This window comes from Pseudophryne corroboree, chromosome 11 (assembly GCF_028390025.1).
Source record: "Pseudophryne corroboree isolate aPseCor3 chromosome 11, aPseCor3.hap2, whole genome shotgun sequence".
Lineage (NCBI taxonomy): Eukaryota > Metazoa > Chordata > Amphibia > Anura > Myobatrachidae > Pseudophryne > Pseudophryne corroboree.
Window position 1 is genome coordinate 137,766,385 of NC_086454.1, and position 9,639 is coordinate 137,776,023.

The following is a 9,639-nucleotide window of genomic DNA, read 5'->3' on the forward strand; positions in this document are numbered from 1 at the left end:
AATTGCCCATCAACATGTCAAAGTGTAAATTTTTTTTTTTTTTCTTCACTTTTTTAATTTTTAAAGGTGTTGTTTGTGAATGAAGGTGTTTACATGTTTCTTAACACAATATTATCCTTTTTTTTTGGGTCAAAATGTAACGTTAGATGTGTGTAATTTTTTTGTCATAAAAATTCTACCTGCAAATCTGCTGATCCTTTTTTGCATTAAGAAACACAACACCCGGTTAACTTTAAACAACTTTTTTTTTATTTTTTTTTGTTTTTTTTTGTTTTTTTGGTAAATCAAATATTCTAAATTATGCAAATTTTTCCAAATGGTCCACACAATCCAGCATTGCTTGCAGGTGTTGGCGCATGGTGTTTAGAATCCCTGCAAAACTTGTGGGATCTCCAACTGCAACATCTGAAATTAAGATGCAACACAAACATTAATAACTTAATTACATTACTTATTAGCCAAGCAAGGCGCAAAGCACACTTAAATGCTGGCATGTACAAACTGCTGGACTCCAGCTGTTGTGAAACTACATATACCAGCATGCCTTTACACAGTTTTGTGGTCAGGGAATGGCAAAGCTGTGTGAGGGCATGCTGGGATGTGTAGTTTCTCAACAGTTGGAGTGCCGCAGTTTGGACAGGTCTGCTTTAATGGCAAAGTTACTACATCCTGGCTGTTTTATGGTACAATCATTAGCAGAACACACAAGCCTGCTCAGCCTTTTTTTCAGATTTTAAAGTGTTCCAGACCATGTGTTACATTTACTACTATGTGAGTTATATTTAAGATGGAACGTTGCCCATATCAATCAAGCCAAAATATGATTATTATATTGTAGAAGTGGCTCCCAATTTTTTAAGTATAATCTTATTGGTTGCTATGTCCGACATCCCATGTTAAAGATAACTACCATCTTCGTCAATGTGACACCATGTTGGCATTCATTCCCATTTGTTGTTTATTTTTTTTTTAATTTTTAGGGGGTTGGTCCTGCATCATCACACTGCATAAACACATCTTCAGCAGCCCAACATATCATAGCATTCCCACACTCCCTGAAAGCTGCCCTTACTAAATAAGTGGAAACATGTTTGACTCGAACAATTATTAATTTTGAGAATGTAACTTTCACACAAAAAAACAGTGTGTCATTAGCCTGCATAACAAAGTGAAGCATGTGATTTGTAAGTGTAAATATTCAGACTACACAGGCCCAAGTGTAAAAGGCAAACAACATACTAAACTCCACTCAGGTCTAACTGTTTCACTGAAAAAGTAACACATATAAACCCTGTTGTCCTGGCAACCCTGGCTACCTAATGAGTGTCAACCTAGAGTGGACACACAAAACATTGCACACATACACACTGTACATATAATGACACTCACAAATATGTAAAGGCAACATGTACACCATGATGAAATGTTTAAATATTTTTCCAGGGTCCAAGAATTCAAACAGTACAACACTGCATGTTTTGGCATTGTAAGTGTAAGTGGGTAATCTTATTGTAGAAAATTTAAATAAACTTACTTTCCTCGGAAACATCCAGACTCCCGGAATGTTCTGCAGGGGCTTCCTCTGCCCATTCACTTGGTGGGGATGTTGCCTGGATGGGGGAAGGCGGCTGGATGGGGGAAGGAGGAGGGATTGGGGAAGGAGGAGGGATTGGGGAAGGAGGAGGGATTGGGGCAGGAGGCTGGATGGGGGAAGGAGGCTGGATTAGTGCCGCAATTTCAGAGGGGGGGTCTGATTGAGAGGGCGAGGGGGGCGGAGAGAAATTTAAAGCAATAGAGGGTGAGGGGGGTTCAGATGGGGATGTCGAAGTGGAAGGAGAAGGGGTATGGGAAGGAGGAGAAGGGGTCCCAGAAAGAGATGGAGAGGTGTGGTGAGAAGGGGAATGGAAAGTGGAGTGGGCCAGGGAAGCTGAGGGGGACTGGGAAGCTGAGGGGGACTGTGAAGATGAGGGGGACTGGAAAGCTGAGGGGGAGTGTGAAGGGGAGGGGGAGTGAGAAGGGGAGGGGGAGTGAGAAGGGGAGGGGGAGTGAGAAGGGGAGGGGGAGTGGGAAGGGGAAGGGGGTGGGGAGTTGTGCCGTTGTTGTTGTCCTAGAATGAAAATATTGTCCACATTTTTTAATCATGCCAAATTACATAGTATTGATTTTTAAATATAAATGTTATGTTACATGTTTTTTTTTAAAAAAATTTAAAATAGAAAATCAAACATGTTAAGATCCTCTTCATGTTGGCCATAGCAAACAAAATGAAGCCAAACTTTAACTTTGAAGCTCATTCCTTAATCTAGTCCATTGAGTCATAGTGATTTGTCTAGGCAACATCACCAGATTACTATTCAAGGGCCCTTATTATATAGCCAGCACTTATCAAGTATTTTGGACCAGTTTCCTGGCTGCTTCTTATTTCTTGGAAACATGCACTTGTTTCGTGTCACTTTACTACAGTCAGTACTGTTTCCCCTAACCACACACACTGACCTAATTTCCTAAAAAGGAGACTGAAGGTTGCAATTAGCCTACCACTTACTGTAAAATGTAGGTAATTCAAAGGGGATTACAGCTGGAATTTAGTTTGCAATTGTCCAAAAGCATGTGCTCTGCAGGGGTTGCATATATAACATGTGCAGAGAGAGTTAGATTTGGTGGACTTTTTCAATTATGGGCATGGAAAATACAGGCTGTTTAATTTAAACACAGCAAATTATTGAGATGCTTTAACACACCCCACCCAAATCTTACTCACTCTGCACATGTTACATATGCTTCCCCTGCAGTGCACATGGTTTTGCACAATGGTTTACAAAAAACCTTTTGTTCAAAATTGGGAAGATCAAGCATTATCACATTTTAAGCAAAAAATCTTATGTAATGTAACTTACTTCGGGTATGGAGAGCACGGATTTGCTGGCGGATCTCCGCCAACAAATCTGGAGTCCGCCTGCGGAGATCACTCCATCGCCTCTCGAGCTGGATGATTGTCCGCCTGCTGCGGACGCGAGTCCGCAGCAGGCGGCGGACCTCCGCGTAGGCCTCGCGCTTCACCCGATTGGGGATGAAGCGCCCAACGCGGCCTACGCGGCGGTCCATCACCGCTACCAGCACGCGGAGCTCCCGCCTGGAGAACGGTGCTGCACGCATCATGGCAATGGCGTTTTCCTTATTTGGGCATATATTTATAGTGTCTGTTAGCATGTGATTGGCCAAAAATATGTCATTTCTAATAACTTTATTGATCTTTGCAATGCTGTGAAGAGCAGAGTGTTATTTTGCACGAGCGGAAATTCGCCTTAGCAGAAGCGAAAATGTTTGTTAGAAACAATTAGAATAAACACACAGAGACACAGACTTTACTGAAAATTACTAAACATATCTGTGTACTCACCACAGGTCGTGTGATCATTCAGCTGGACAGTCACAAAGTGTCAAACATTGAGGATCATTTGTTTGTGTGTTTGTTTACATAATCAGGATTTGAGGATATAAAATAAATAAGGACACTATTTATTATCATTACAGTATTTAAATTATTACATAAACATTGTCAGCTTAACGTGTTTTTGTTTTTTGTGTTTAAAAAGAAAAAACCATTCCAACACAACAACAGCATTACCCAATCACTTTACAAGAACATACTAAATGCAATCATGTTTAAAAATACATAAGCATACTGGGTTGTATTATTTGTGCAAATATAAATGTTAAAAACACTATACCTGAAATGTTCTGCTACAATTCTTGCCCTCACTTGGCTCCCCCTCCGTGTCACACTCCCCCCACCGAAGCGTGGCACAACCCCTGGCTCCTCATCAGGCAATTCCTCTGCCTGAGGAAGCTCGACACTACTCCTTACCGCGATATTATGGAGTATTGCGCACAGGACCACTATTTTACTTGCCATCTCCGGCGAATACATGATGTCGCCACCCGTGCGGTGGAGCACACGAAAGCGCCCTTTCAGGACACCAATTGTGCGCTCCACCAGCTGCCTAGTGGCAGTAAGCGCGGAGTTAAATGCCATCTGTGGTCCTGGCCTGGGATTACGGTAAGGAGTCATGAGCCAGGGGGTGCAAGGATATCCACGGTCTCCTGTTGGAATAAAAGCAAAATTTTAGATCACAAATTTCATATATTTTTGTAAGTTTGTAACTAAAATATTTGAGCAACAACTCACCCAATAACCACATGTCTGGTCGTTGACTTGATCTTAATCTCTGCCATATCCCTGATTGTCTAATGACATACGCATCATGGGAACTTCCTGTAAACTTTGCGTTCAGGGAAAGGATCTGGAGGGATGGCCCACAAACAACCATTACATTCAGAGAATGAAACAGTTTCCTGTTTCTATAAATTTCTTCATTATGTCTTGGTGGCTGAATAGCAACATGTGTGCCATCCACAACCCCAATAACATGTGGGAAGCGACTACCACCTTCCGCAAATTGCCGCTTCACCACATCTAGGGCACCAACATCCAAAGGCATAGCAATAAATTGCTTAACACGCTTGATGAAAGCCTGGCAGACACGTCGCAGGACCTTACTGAACTGGCCCTGCGACATGCCAACCAGGTCTCCAACAACATGCTGGAATGATCCTGTGGCCAAAAAATGTAACACTGCAAGGAATTGTGTCAATGGTGGTATTGCTGTAGGATACCGAATTTCAGACTCCAGATCACTCTCTATTATGGAGAGAGTGTCTAGGATTAGATGTGGTGGCAGCCGGTATCTACGCACCACCACATCATCTGGCATCCCAAAAAGTATGACACGGGTTCTGAAAATTGGTGGCCTAGCACGCCTCCGTTGCCTTGGTTGATGAGGAGCCGGCTGTGGTTGTGGGGCTGGCGGTTGGGGTGGGAGTGCTGGCGTGGGTTGGGGAGGTAGGGCTTCTGCCGCAATATGTATTGACATCACACACTTTTTGGAGAGAATGTTAAGAAATGTAAAAAAAAAATAATTCAAAGTTTTCCAAAATTTTACACAATAACTGTTTTTACAATTGTGGTGTCAACTTACTGCAGGAGCGTACATTTTTTCTGTGTTGAATTCATGTCCAAAATGCAAAAATAAAAAGCAAATAAAACTAAATTTAATATTTGGATATAAAAAACATATATTAATGCAAAAAAACTTTATAAAAAAAAAAACCAAAAAAATAAGAAATTTAGTACCTAGTCCAGGAAAGACAAACACTACTTTGCAGATCAATCCTGGAAAACCCAAACACTTTGTTTAGCAAACTTTACAAAAAAAAAAAAAAAAAAAATTTAACAAACACAAACAAGCACCAACACAGGCCAAGGACACTTACCTGCTCCTAAAGAAATAAAGTCTTGTTTTTGTGGACCACACCCAAAAATGAAGACAAAATTGGTTTTTCTCACCAAAAAAAAAAATCCTACAAGAGAACACAAATGACAGTCAAAAACAGCATACAGACACTTCCAACAAACAAGCTCCAACACAGGCCAACGACACTTACCTGCTCCTAAAGAAATAAAGTCTTGTTTTTGTGGACCACACCCAAAAATGAAGACAAAATTGGTTTTTCTCACCAAAAAAAAAAATCCTACAAGAGAACACAAATGACAGTCAAAAACAGCATACAGACACTTCCAACAAACAAGCTCCAACACAGGCCAACGACACTTACCTGCTCCTAAAGAAATAAAGTCTTGTTTTTGTGGACCACACCCAAAAATGAAGACAAAATTGGTTTTTCTCACCAAAAAGTAAATTCCTACAAGAGAACACAAATGACAGTCAAAAACAGCATACAGACACTTCCAACAAACAAGCTCCAACACAGGCCAACGACACTTACCTGCTCCTAAAGAAATAAAGTCTTGTTTTTGTGGACCACACCCAAAAATGAAGACAAAATTGGTTTTTCTCACCAAAAAGTAAATTCCTACAAGAGAACACTAATGACAGTCAAAACAAAGAAGCACGGGAATATTTTCACAAATGGACTTGCAAAATATATATGTGTTATAAAAATTAAAATATTAAAATGTATTAAAAAAACTTGCCAACACAAAAAAAAAAAAAAAAACAGAATACTCACAAACGAAAATACCCACAAAAAATGCCACTGTCTATATTCAAAACGCAAAGAAAAGGACAAAGGTATGCTTGACAATTACTCACTCTGCCAATTCCACTATCACCTTCCCGCACAAGCCAACAACTCAAACGCCAAACTACCAACACTTACAGCATGCACAGTAGGCCCTTAAATAAGCAGTGCAATCATTCAACAGAATAACAGTGTACACCTGTGTGAATTAACGAGTCGCACGTAGGTATATAAGCGCACACACCTCGGCGTACACACGTCATCACAAACATGGCTTCTCGTGAGCAAATCGCAGCAGAGATAGACCGCATTGCAGAGCAGCAGATGGCATTGCAGAAACAACGGATAGAGTGTCAAAGGCGCTTGTTAGAATACGCCTCTGCGGAGGTTAATGCAGGACCTAGTACTCTGCAAATTTCTGCTTCTGAACCTCAACAATTGAGTGTGGATACCCTGCCACACACACATAGTGAGCAAACTGAGGGAGAATTGACTTTAGCCACACAAACACAGCAGACAGAAGCTGCTAGTGAGGAGGAAGATGGAGATGACCAACCTGAAGAAACCTCACAGGCTACCTCCAGACGGAAAAAAAGACAGCCTGCATTCACTAAGAGGGAGTTGCGTGTCTTGGTCACGCAGGCCATGTCCAAAATACATAGGGGCCCCAAAAACATGGGGGCTGCTTCCAAAGAACGCATCTGGAGAGACATCACAAAATCTGTGAATGAAGTTGGCTCTGTCGTCAGAACATCACAGGAAGTGAGACGACGGTAAGTGCATCTTGACAATCCTTTTTCTGTGCTAAGTTGCATAAAAAATGTAGTTACATGTCATGTTATGTCTAGCAAACACAAGCAGAACATGTGTGCTATATATTTACTTTGAACAATAAGAAGACTCAACTTTTTCCCTCTTTCACAATATTTATGTAGGTGGGCCGACTTCAAATCCCGCCTGAAGGCAAAGAGGGCTGCGGAGTGGAATGCCTCAAGGGCAACAGGGGGGGGACCACCTGTCGCTGTGGAGTTTACTGACTTGGAGGAGATGGCGATGGCCTGTGTGAGTTATGAGGAGGGCCAAGGGGTGTCTCATATGGACACGGACCTGCCTGAGATTCTGACGGGACATGACTTGGAAGGTAAGTTTACACATGTATTTGTCTGAAATTTGAACTGTATTAATAATCTTAAACTAATTTTGACTCCAACTTTTCCCCCACACATTCTTCTATTTGCTTGCCACAAAACACAGCACAGGGGGGTGAACAGTTTGAGTCACAGGCCGGTTATGTGGTTGAGGCTGAGGTGGAGGGACCTAGTGGGTCTGCCAGTGTGGGCCAACAAAACCCACCTATGCAGGTTCCTACTGGCCCCCCCACCCAACCCTCTGCTATCCCGGAGATCCTGCTTGAAATTGCTAGGTATGGTGAGAGCCTAAACACATTTCAAGACGGGGTCATCCGGGAGGTAAGCCAGATAACTGTCCGGCTCACTGAGATCCGAACCTGTGTTGAGCAAGGTGTTGCTCAACTCTGCCAAAGTCTGGCAGAGATCAGGCAGGCCCAAGAACAACTGGCCTCCTCAAACCAAAGCCTTGCAACTAACATCTTGCAAGGGCTCCAGGCCATCGCTGTCTCCCTTGCCCACAGTGGCAGAGAGCCAACCACATCGGCTCCCTCCCCTGCCCCTGCCCAGGAAGAACAGGACACTGGGCAGGCCCAACGAAGGTCACTCCGCAGACCAAGCAAAGAAGATCAGCCTCAGGCGGGGCGAAAAAGAAGAAAGTGATGTCTCTCCAGATGGGCAGCACCCATGTTTTTGTAGTTGCCTCTATGTTATTTTGGACTTGGCTTGTGTGGCCAGAATGGATCACTCCCTCTTAGTGAAATGTCTTTTTTCTGTTTGGAGGAATTGTAGCCTGTGAGTTTCTTTTAAAAAACAACAGAGCCATCTTCCTCTCACTAGTGTGCTGTGTATTGTTGTGTTTGTGTGGTGGATACTAATTATTTCTCAGTTTGTGTCACATTTTTGTGTGGCAGGGTGTGAAATATGTTGAATTTATGAATTTATAAGATACTTTTGTCAGAAGCAGAAATTTGCAGAGTACTGAGTTCTGCAATATAATTTTTGTCAGTGCCATCTGCTTGGTGCTTGGTCTATCTCTGCCTGTGAGACTCATGTGGAGCCATGTTTAAATGTTGGATCATATTATTTCTGAAATAAAAAATATAAATTCAAAATGTGTGCAATTTCTTGAAGGTAATGCATTAGCAAAATCTTACTTACAAAAAGATTATGTCAACATATAGACACTTGGTGACCAATCTGCTAATTCTCCTTCAAATTTAAAAAAAAAAAAAAAAAAAAGGTATGTTTTGCACCACACTTTAATGTCCATATTAATAAAACAGACACGACAACTTGATAAAATATCTTTGGACAACATGACATCATTGAAAACATTGACAGATGTTAAAAACATATATTATTGTGACTTTTAAAAATAAATCATAGTGTATGCGGCATTATGTGGGTGTTGGTTAATTGATCAGAATGTTGCAGAATTATATAACTTTAAATAAAAATGTAACTTGTTTGTATTTAGTAGTCTAACACACATTCAAACATTTCTGCACAATGCTTACACACCAAGTTAAACACAAATAACAACCTTATTTAACAGTGTGTGAGATTAATATGTGAGTAGAATAAACATGTAATGTGTGTTCAGTCAATTGCTGGTTGGTAACTTTCATGGGCTCAGTAATTAACAAGTAATTGAACATCAGATGAATGTGCTCTCCAATTAACTGCTAATTACTGCATACACACTTGTACCAGTACTTCGCAAATGTAGAGTAACTGCAGACCTACTCTGCTGCTGCGTGAATGTTGCTACGGTTTCCTATGTTAGTTTTAACAGCGACAAAGTTTATGTGCGAAAAACACGCCCATTGCAAGTTGCATACTCCCACACAGTACGCCCACTTTCACGCCCATGTCGGAGCATTGCGAAGTCTCGCCTCCGCCACGCCCACGCCACTCCTTGTTTTCGTTTGGCAGTTACGGCTTTTTTTGTCCAAAGTAATTTTGCACAGTTGTCGTACGTATGTCTTCGCGCATGCGTAATCACGCATTTGCGCATGCGCAGATACTTACATTTCGGACATTTGCGATGCGATGACTCTTAGCGATCAACTCGGAATGAGGGCCAATGTCCGAAGACCAGGAGGGAGGAGTCCGTCAGGGCCTCCTTGAGCTTTGAGTAATACAATAAGAATACCAAAAACCTTCTATAATAAAAAAAAAAATAACAGGGGGGGGGGGGTGACACAAGAGGAGAGAATGGGGAGGGGAGGGGGGGGGTAACAGAGTATACAGACAAGCAATCATAGTGATGAAGACTACATGGAGATCTGTCGAAGCAGGTACCATTCGGTTGATTCAAATACCTTAAATATGCAAGCTTAGGTGGAAAGTGGGAGTGAGTTAATATACTTTCTCTAACGTCCTAGTGGATGCTGGGAACTCCGTA

The 9,639-nt window shown here is 41.8% G+C and overlaps 1 long non-coding RNA gene across 1 annotated transcript; it reads right to left on the reverse strand.

Annotated features, from left to right (window-relative positions):
* Positions 1-225: 225 nt before the first annotated feature.
* Positions 226-3,480, reverse strand: LOC134970023 (uncharacterized). The gene is made up of 3 exons (XR_010189617.1): positions 3,401-3,480; positions 1,535-2,107; positions 226-405 (listed from the first exon to the last, which is right to left on the reverse strand). It is a non-coding gene; the product is annotated as an uncharacterized LOC134970023 (long non-coding RNA).
* Between the last annotated feature and the right edge of the window lie 6,159 nt (positions 3,481-9,639).